This window comes from Mobula birostris, chromosome 12 (assembly GCF_030028105.1).
Source record: "Mobula birostris isolate sMobBir1 chromosome 12, sMobBir1.hap1, whole genome shotgun sequence".
NCBI lineage: Eukaryota > Metazoa > Chordata > Chondrichthyes > Myliobatiformes > Myliobatidae > Mobula > Mobula birostris.
This window is the reverse complement of record NC_092381.1, coordinates 109129570-109140250: the sequence shown is the minus strand read 5'-3', so window position 1 is coordinate 109140250 and position 10681 is coordinate 109129570. Positions and strand designations below refer to the sequence as shown.

General features: G+C 47.3%; 1 pseudogene; it reads left to right on the top strand.

The window, feature by feature from the left end:
- The first annotated feature begins 5808 nt into the window (after positions 1-5808).
- LOC140206492 (U6atac minor spliceosomal RNA) lies at positions 5809-5922 on the top strand (annotated as a pseudogene).
- The last annotated feature ends 4759 nt before the right edge of the window (positions 5923-10681 follow it).

Here is a 10681-nt window from a genome sequence, read left to right as displayed (position 1 = left end):
ATGATACTTTGGGTTCATTTATGTCACCATATACAACCCGGAGATTCATCGGAGGTTCGTGAAGGACTACGCGGAAGTGAATCAGCTTTTGTGTGGTTACCCTCCGTTGGGGAAGAAAGGGAGAGGGGGGTAGAGAGTATCTTAGCTCGTCGGAGCCTTTTGGATCGAGGTGGGATAGAAACATAGCAAATAGGTGCAGGAGTAGGCCATTCGGCCCTTTGAGCCTGCACCGCCATTTATTATGATCATGGCTGATCATCCAACTCAGAACACCGCCCCAGCCTTCCCTCCATACCCCCTGACCCCCGTAGCCACAAGGGCCATATCTAACTCCCTCTTAAATATAGCCAATGAACTGGCCTCAACTGTTTCCTGTGGCAGAGAATTCCACAGATTCACCACTCTCTGTGTGAAGAAGTTTTTCCTAATCTCGGTCCTAAAAGGCTTCCCCTCTATCCTCAAACTATGACCCCTCGTTCTGGACTTCCCCAACATCGGGAACAATCTTCCTGCATCTAGCCTGTCCAATCCCTTTAGGATCTTATACGTTTCAATCAGATCCCCCCTCAATCTTCTAAATTCCAACGAGTACAAGCCCAGTTCATCCAGTCTTTCTTCATATGAAAGTCCTGCCATCCCAGGAATCAATCTGGTGAACCTTCTCTGTACTCCCTCTATGGCAAGGATGTCTTTCCTCAGATTAGGGGACCAAAACTGCACACAATACTCCAGGTGTGGTCTCACCAAGGCCTTGTACAACTGCAGTAGTACCTCCCTGCTCCTGTACTCGAATCCTCTTGCTATAAATGCCAGCATACCATTCGCCTTTTTCACCGCCTGCTGTACCTGCATGCCCACTTTCAATGACTGGTGTATAATGACACCCAGGTCACGTTGCACCTCCCCTTTTCCTAATCAGCCACCATTCAGATAATAATCTGTTTTCCTATTTTTGCCACCAAAGTGGATAACTTCACATTTATCCACATTAAATTGCATCTGCCATGAATTTGCCCACTCACCCAACCTATCCAAGTCACCCTGCATCCTCTTAGCATCCTCCTCACAGCTAACACTGCCACCCAGCTTCGTGTCATCCGCAAAATTCCCTCATCCAAGTCATTAATATATATTGTAAACAGCTGGGGTCCCAGCACTGAGCCTTGCGGTACCCCACTAGTCACCGCCTGCCATTCTGAAAAGGTCCCGTTTATTCCCACTCTTTGCTTCCTGTCTGCTAACCAACTCTCCACCCACACCAATACCTTACCCCCAATACCGTGTGCTTTAAGTTTGCACACTAATCTCCTGTGAGGGACCTTGTCAAAAGCCTTCTGAAAATCCAAATATACCACATCCACTGGTTCTCCCCTATCCACTCTACTAGTTACATCCTCAAAAAATTCTATGAGATTCGTCAGACATGATTTTCCTTTCACAAATCCATGCTGACTTTGTCCGATCATTTCACCGCTTTCCCGAATGTGCTGTTATCACACCCTTGATAACTGACTCCAGCAGTTTCCCCACCACCGACGTTAGGCTAACCAGTCTATAATTCCCCGGTTTCTCTCTCCCTCCTTTTTTAAAAAGTGGAGTTACATTAGCCACCCTCCAATCCTCAGGAACTAGTCCAGAATCTAACGAGTTTTGAAAAATTATCACTAATGCATCCACTATTTCTTGGGCTACTTCCTTAAGCACCCTGGGATGCAGACCATCTGGCCCTGGGGATTTATCTGCCTTCAATCCCTTCAATTTACCTAACACCACTTCCCTACTAACATGTATTTCGCTCAGTTCCTCCATCTCACTGGACCCTCTGTCTCCTACTATTTCTGGAAGATTATTTATGTCCTCCTTAGTGAAGACAGAACCAAAGTAATTATTCAATTGGTCTGCCATGTCCTTGCTCCCCATATTCAATTCACCTGTTTCTGTCTGTAGGGGACCTACATTTGTCTTTACCAGTCTTTTTCTTTTTACATATCTATAAAAACTTGAGAAACTTGAGGAGGTCTCTCAGTCGCTGGAGGAGGTGATGACCCAGGCGCTTGTGCTGGTTTTCGCAGACCCCCGGTTGCCGTACATCTGCATACGGGAGCCAGCGGAGAGGGTTTAGAGGGCGTCCTGTATCTGGATCAGGGCTCCGGGTTGAGACCCATTGCGTTTGTCAGCCAGAGTATGTCACCCTCTGAGAAAAAAACTATCCCGCGCCCAAGTTGGAGTTTCTGGCGTTGAAATGGGCTGTGGTAGATAAGCTGAGTTGGCTCCCTCTACGGTGCCAAGTTTGCGGTGAGGACGGACAACAATCCCCTAATTTATATCCTGACCTCGGCGAAGCTGGATGCCGCAAGCCATCGGTGGCTGGCGGTGTTGTCTGCCAATGATTTCAGCCTGAGGTACCGGCAGGGAAGCAGGAGCACCGATGCTCATGCCTTGTCCCGACGTGCGCACGAAGGGCTGGACAGGGACGAAAAGTGGGAGAGCGTTTCTGCCCCGGGGCTGAAAGCCATTATCAGCTTGCCATCACGGTGAAGGCAGACGGAAATCAAGGATCGAGCGGTAGATCAATTGGGAGCTTCGGATGACGCCATGCCACAAGTTTACTGCAAACCACAAACACCCATATACCTGGTCCCATAGAATACCTTCCAATGGCTTTCCCACTACTGATGTCCAGCTTATTGGCCTGTAATTTCTTGGTTTATTTTTAAAGCATTTCTTAAACAGTGGGACAACATTGGCTATCCTACAATCCTCTGGTACCTCTCCCGTCACTAAGAATGATTTAACCATCTCTGCTGGGTCCCCAGCAAATTTCTCTTCTTGCCTCTCTCAGGTTCCGAGAGAACCCCTTGTCAGGCCCTGGGGATTTATCCAGCCGTATTTGCCTCAAGACAGCAAAAAATGTTCTCCTCTGTAATCCGTATAGGGTCCATGAAGTTAATGCCTCTTTGTCTCACTTCTATAGACTCCGTGTTAATCTCTTTAGTAAATACAGATGCAAAACAATTTAAGATCTCCCACATCTCTTTCGGCTCCACACATAAATTGCCATTCTAATCTTCCAGAGGACCAACTTTGTCCCTTGCAATCCTTTTGCTCTTAACACATCTGTAGATTCCCTTCCGATTTTCCTTCACCTTCTCTGCTACAGCAATCTCTTGCCTTCTGTTAGACCCCGGGTTTTTTTCTTTCCGGTAGGTCTCAACCGGAGACCCCTTGTCCGCCTGAGCCCTGACTCCACCCCCCCCATGTATACTTTCTCCCAACCACCTTAAAACGATGCCCTCTTTCTGCCCTGGAGCAGTCTCGGAGAGACCACTCGATCTATGGCTCTCGAGGTGGAACGGAAGCATTATACAAAACACCCGTCGTCATGAACGTTCCACACGGACGGCAACAGAGGCTGGCCTCGAGTCCGTGTTCCTGGAGGTGGGAGAACGGCTGCAACAAGTGCTGTCCTTTATTAGACCTTCAAGAATGAGAATCAGGTTTGATGTCACCGACACATGTCGTGAAATTTGTTGTCATGCGGCAGCAGCACAATGCAATACTGTACATGATAAAACAAACTGAATATATCAGCAACACGCACAAAATGCTGGAGGAACTCAGCAGGCCGGGCAGCAACTAGGAAAGGAGTACAGCTGACGTTTCGGCAGATACTCTTTGGCAGGACTGGAGAAAAAAAGCTGAGGAGTAGATTTAAAAGAGGGGAGGGAGAAACACGGGTAATGGATGAAACCCTGGGGGGGGGGGATAAAGTAAAGAGCTTGGAAGTTGATTGGTGAAAGAGATACAGGGCTTGAGAAGGGGGAGCCTGATAGAAGAGGACAGAAGGCTATGGAAGAAAGAAAAGTGGGGAAGAGAACTAGAGGGAGGCAATGGGCAAGCAAGCAGATAAGATGAGAGAGGGAAAAGGGGATGGGGGAGGGTATTACCGGAAGTTCATGCCATCAGGTTGGAGGCGACCCAGGTGGAATATAAGGTGTTGTTCCTCCAACCTAAGTGTGGCCTCATCACGACAGTGGAGGAGGCCATGGATGGACATATTGGAATGGGAATGGGAAGTGGAATTGAAATGGGTGGCCACTGGGAGATCCTGTTTCTTCTGGCAGATGGAGCATAAATGGTCGGCGAAGCGGTCTCCCAATCTACATCAGGTCTCACCAATGTACAGGAGACCACACCAGGAAACAATATATGACCCCATTAGACTCACAGATGAAGTGTTGCATTGCCTGAAAGGACTATTAGAGACCCTGAATTTCACCAGTCAACTTCACAGCTCTTTATTTCATCCTTCCCCCACCAGGTTTCACCCATCGCCTTGTGCCTCTGCCTTCCCTCCTCCCACCTTTTAAACCTACTCCTCAACTTTTTTTCTCCAGTCCTGCCGAAAGGTCTTGCCCAAAATGTCGACTTTACTCTTTTCCATTGATGCTGCCTGGCCTGCTGAATTCCTCCAGCATTTTGTGTGCATTGCTTGGATTTCCAGCATCTGCATATTTTCTCTTGTTATATATATATATTAAATTATTAACTAGTTAAATGAGCAAGTAGTGCAAAAAGAAAAAAACAATAGAAGTAGTGAGGTAGTGTTTGTGGGTTTAATGTCTATTCAGAAACCAGATAGCAGACGGGAAGAAGCTGTTCCTGCATCACTGAGTGTCTGTCTTCGGGCTTCTGTACCTCCTTCCTGCTGGTAGCAGTGAGAACAGGACATGTCCTGGGTGGTGGGGGTCCTTAATGATGGACACTGCCTTTTTGAGGCATCGCTCCTTGAAGATGACCTGGAAACAGCGGAGGCCAGTGCCCATGATGGAGCTGACTGAGTTCACAACTCTCCGCACCTTATTTCGATCCTGTGCAGTAGCCCTCCTGTGCTCTATACCAGATTGTGATGCAGCCAGTCAGGATGTGGTGCATCTGTAGACATTTTCAAGTGTTTTTGGTGCCATATCAAATCTCCTCAAACTCCTAATGATATACGGATACTGCTGTTTCCTCTTTGTAGGTACATTGATATGTGGCGTCCAGAGATAGTGACACCCAGGAATTTGAAACTGCTCACTCTTTCCACTTCTCATTCCTCTATGAGCTCTGGTTTGAGCATACATCCTCTGGTGTTTGGCGTAGTGAGGGGGGCGGGTACACGACTGGGAAGGAGCCTGACGTAAGGGTGCAGAAAATTTTGGAGTAAAGTCAGAGAACATGAAGAAGGAAGTGGAAATTGGGAATCCTTCCAAGGATTCCTTGAGGTTAGAAGTCAACTTAAGATCACGCTTTGGAGATTTAAAAACTTTTGTTTAGCAAGGGTGCTACATGTTATGAAATCAAGGCCAGTAGTTTGAGTTGGTGGCCCTCTGTTGGCCTGGGTCAACCATAGATGTTGTGTCCTACCGGTCAACATTGAAGCCAGAGCAGCACGATATGGAGAGCAAGCAGATGCCATGCAACAGGCTCCCCCTCTCCGCATCCAAAGGAACGACAGAGACCAGCGGCGTTGCAGGAGTTGCCAGTCAGTGTTGAACTCAATGTAGGACTACCTTAGGGCTGCTAGCTCCAGACTTTTTTCCTCGAGGTTCACTCCCAAAGCCTTCCCCATGATTGGGTATAGCCACAAGGCAGTAGAGTTTGATATCAACATTTTCCTTCTCCTGGATGAGCTGCCAACCACAACAGATGAGACCATCTGCCCAGAATAGATTGAGTTATTGGAACGGGAGAAGCTTGAAGGACCGAGTGGCCTCTTCCTGGTCAAACATTTACCAGTTGCACAATGAGTAAGATCATGATAACACGTTGTATGAAAGGAGGGAAGGTTAGCAGGCCCCTTGATAAGGATGGAAGGGGCCTTAGGTCAAATTATTACAGCATTGCCATCTACTTTGTGACATCTAACCATGCTTTTTATTTAACTTCAAGAGTTGCAGGGTAATGTTGCAGCTCTATAAAACTCTGGTTGAGCTTTGGATTGTTGTGTTCAGTTCTGGTCACCTCATTGGAAGGATGTGAAACTTTGGAGAGGGTGAGTGGGAGATTCACCAGGATGCTGTCTGGATTAGAGAACATGGTTTATGAGGATAGGCTGAGTGAGCTGGGGCTTTCCTCTTCGGAGCAAAGAAGGAGAAGGGATGTACAAGATGATAAGAGGCATAGACTGCACGGATAGTCAGAGACATTTTCCCAGTGTGGAAATGGCTAATACAAGATGCCATAATTTTAAGGAGATTGGTGATGATTGAGCATACAGGAGGGAGATTGAAAATCTGGCTGAGTGGTGCCATAACAACAACCTCTCACTCAATGTCAGCAAAACCAAGGAGCTGATTATTGACTTCAGGAGGAGGAAACCGGAGGTCCATAAACCAGAGGTGGAGAGGGTCAGCAACTTAAAGTTCCTCAGTGTTATTATTTCAAATGACATGTGCTGGACCCAGCACATAAATACAATTATGAAGAAAGCACAGCAGCGCCTCTACTTCCTTAGGAGTCTGCGAAGATTCAGCATGACATCTAAAACTTCCACAAACTTCTATAGATGTGTAGTTGACAGTGTATTGACTGGCTGAATCACAGCCTGGTATTGAAACACCAATGCCCTTGAACGGAAAATTCTACAAAAAGTAGTGGATACAGCCCAGTCCATCCCCAATTAATGGTGGGGAGGGCTTTACCATCATGGATAAACCCCTCCCCATCACTGAGCACATCTACATGAAACGTCAATGCAGGAAAACAGCATCCAACATCAGGGACACCCTCCCCCCCACCACCCCTTGCCACCACCCAGACCATGATCTCTTCTCGCTGCTGCCATCAGGAAGAAGGTACGGGAGTCTCAGGACCCACACCTCCAGGTTCAGGAACAGTTATTACCCCTCAACCATCAGGCTCCTGAACCAGTGTGGATAACTTCACTCACCACAATGAGCCTCAGGTCCCACACCACCAGGTTCAGGAACAGTTATTACCCCACAACCATCAGGCTCCTGAACCAGTGTGGATAACTTCACTCACCACAATGAGCCTCAGGTCCCACACCACCAGGTTCAGGAACAGTTATTACCCCACAACCATTAGGCTCCTGAACCAAAGGGGAAAATTTTACTCAATGTCACTTGGCCCATCATTTGAATGTTCCAACAACCTATGGACTCACTTTCAAGGACACTTCATAGAAACATAGGAACATAGAAAATAGGTGCAGGAGTAGGCCATTCGGCCCTTCAAGCCTGCACTGCCATTCAGTATGATCATGGCTGATCATCCAACTCAGAACTCTGTACCTGCCTTCTCCCCATACCTCCTGATCCCTTTAGCCACAAGGGCCGTATCTAACTCCCTCTTAAATATAGCCAATGAACTGGCCTCAACTGTTTCCTGTGGCAGAGAATTCCACAGATTCACCACTCTCTGTGTGAAGAAGTTTTTCCTAATCTCGGTCCTAAAAGGCTTCCCCTTTATCCTCAAACTGTGACCCCTCGTTCTGGACTTCCCCAACATCGGGAACAATCTTCCTGCATCTAGCCTGTCCAATCCCTTTAGGATTTTATACGTTTCAATAAGATCCCCCCTCAATCTTCTAAATTCCAGTGAGTGTAAGCCTAGTTCATCCAGTCTTTCATCATATGAAAGTCCTGCCATCCCAGGAATCAATCTGATGAACCTTCTTTGTACTCCCTCTATGGCAAGGATGTCTTTCCTCAGATTAGGGGACCAAAACTGCACACAATACCTCAGGTGTGAACATCTCATGTTCTCGATATTTATTGCTTATCTTTTTATTATTATTTTTATTTGTTTTTTCTTTCTTTTTGTATTTGCACAGTTGTAGTCTTTTGCACACTGACTGAAGACCCAAGTTGGTGCGGTCTTTCAGTGATTCTGTTTTGGTTATTATTCTATAGATTTATTGAGTATGCCCACAAGAAAATGAATCTCAGGATTGTATATGATGACATTTATGTAGTTTGATAATAAATTTACTTTGAACTCTGAGGAAAGGACAGAGGGGATGTCAGGGGTAGTGGGTGTATGGAGCATGCTGCCAGAGGCGGTGGTAGAAACAGATACATTCGGGACATTTAAGAGACTCTTTGATAGTCCTCCATTTTCTGTCGTCCACCTGCCTATGTAGGAGGAAACTCAAGATCCACAAACCTGCCTGTCCTGGCCGACCTATTGTCTCAGCTTGCTCCTGCCCCACCGAACTCGTTTCTGCATACCTTGACACAGTTTTATCCCCCCTTGTTCAATCCCTTCCTACCTATGTTCGTGACACTTCTCACGCTCTTAAACTTTTCGATAGTTTTAAGTTCCCTGGCCCCCACCGCTTTATTTTCACCATGAATGTCCAGTCCTTATATACTTCCATCCCCCATCAGGATGGTCTCAAAGCTCTACGCTTCTTTTTGGATTCCAGATCTAATCAGTTCCCCTCTACCACCCCTCTGCTCCGTCTAGCGGAATTAGTCCTTAATAATTTCTCCTTCGGCTCCTCCCACTTCCTCCAAACTAAAGGTGTAGCTATGGGCACCCGTATGGGTCCTAGCTATGCCTGCCTTTTAGTTGGGTTTGTGGAACAATCTATGTTCCATACCTATCCTGGTATCTGTCCCCCACTTTTCCTTCGCTACATCGACGACTGCATTGGTGCTGCTTCCTGCACGCATGCAGAGCTCGTTGACTTCATTAACTTTACCTCCAACTTTCACCCTGTCCTCAAGTTTACCTGGTCCATTTCTGACACCTCCCTCCCCTTTCTAGATCTTTCTGTCTCTGCCTCTGGCTTATCCACTGATGTCTACTATAAGCCTACTGACTCTCACAGCTATCTGGACTATTCCTCTTCTCACCCTGTCTCTTGCAAAAACGCCATTCCCCTCTCGCAATTCCTCCGTCTCTGCCGCATCTGCTCTCAGGATGAGGCTTTTCATTCCAGGATGAGGGAGATGTCCTCCTTTTTTAAAGAAAGGGGCTTCCCTTCCTCCACCATCAACTCTGCTCTCAAACGCATCTCCCCCATTTCGTGCACATCTGCTCTCACTCCATCCTCCCGCCACCCCACTAGGAATAGGGTTCCCCTGGTCCTCACCTACCACCCCACCAGCCTCCGGGTCCAACATATTATTCTCCGTAACTTCCACCACCTCCAACAGGATCCCACCACTAAGCACATCTTTCCCTCCCCCCCCCGCTTTCCGCAGGGATCGCTCCCTACGCAACTCCCTTGTCCATTCGTCCCCCCCATCCCTCCCCACTGATCTCCCTCCTGGCACTTATCTGTGTAAGCAGAACAAGTGCTACACATGCCCTTACACTTCCTCCCTTACCACCATTCAGGGCCCCAAACAGTCCTTCCAGGTGAGGCAACACTTCACCTGTGAGTCGGTTGGGGTGATGTACTGCGTCCGGTGCTCCCGACGTGGCCTTTTATATATTGGCGAGACCCGACGCAGACTGGGAGACCGCTTTGCTGAACATCTACGCTCTGTCCGCCAGAGAAAGCAGGATCTCCCAGTGGCCACACATTTTAATTCCACATCCCATTCCCATTCTGACATGTCTATCCACGGCCTCCTCTACTGTAAAGATGAAGCCACACTCAGGTTGGAGGAACAACACCTTATATTCCGTCTGGGTAGCCTCCAACCTGATGGCATGAACATCGACTTCTCTAACTTCCGCTAATGCCCCACCTCCTCCTTGTACCCCATCCGTTATTTATTTTTATACACACGTTCTTTCTCTCACTCTCCTTTTTCTCCCTCTGTCCCTCTGAATATACCCCTTGCCCATCCTGTGGGTCCCCCCCCCCTCCTTGTCTTTCTTCCCGGACCTCCTGTCCCATGATCCTCTCGTATCCCCTTTTGCCTATCACCTGTCCAGCTCTTGGCTCCATCCCTCCCCCTCCTGTCTTCTCCTATCATTTTGGATCTCCCCCTCCCCCTCCCACTTTCAAATCTCTTACTCACTCTTCCTTCAGTTAGTCCTGACGAAGGGTCTCGGCCCAAAACGTCGACTGTACCTCTTCCTAGAGATGCTGCCTGGCCTGCTGCGTTCACCAGCAACTTTGATGTGTGTTGCTTGAATTTCCAGCATCTGCAGAATTCCTGTTGTTTGTGTTGTAGGAGGGAAGGGTTGGATTGAGCTTGGAGCAGGTTAAAGGGTTAGCACAACATCATGGGCCGAAGGGCCATACTGCTCGTTGTTCCACTTAAGTGTCAATGGAATCAAAGGGGAATGAAGGAGAGTAAGTTGCATGTGTCAATGGAAACAAGGAGGGGAATGGGACTGATAGGATTGTACTCTGGGCTGAATGGCCTGTGTCATTACAAGGTAAGATTCTCCTAATCAGCAAATCTATCATAAATGCTCCAAACAATGAAACACCATTCATCTACTTTGTTTTATTAAGTTAAAAATGGTAAATATCACACACTCACCTGCCCAAAACACCAACGCTACAATTAAGTAACAACTGCCACCTCAGCACAACTCTTGTTGGAGAAATACGAGACAGTAAGTGACATAATTAAAAATCTATTTAACTCTTTTAAAGTTCTATAAACCATGGGAATAAAAACATTAATGATGATGTAACTGTTTATTTCTATACACAGGAAGGCGTTGATGTCAACATGAATTGGGATGTGGCTGATCGGGGCGG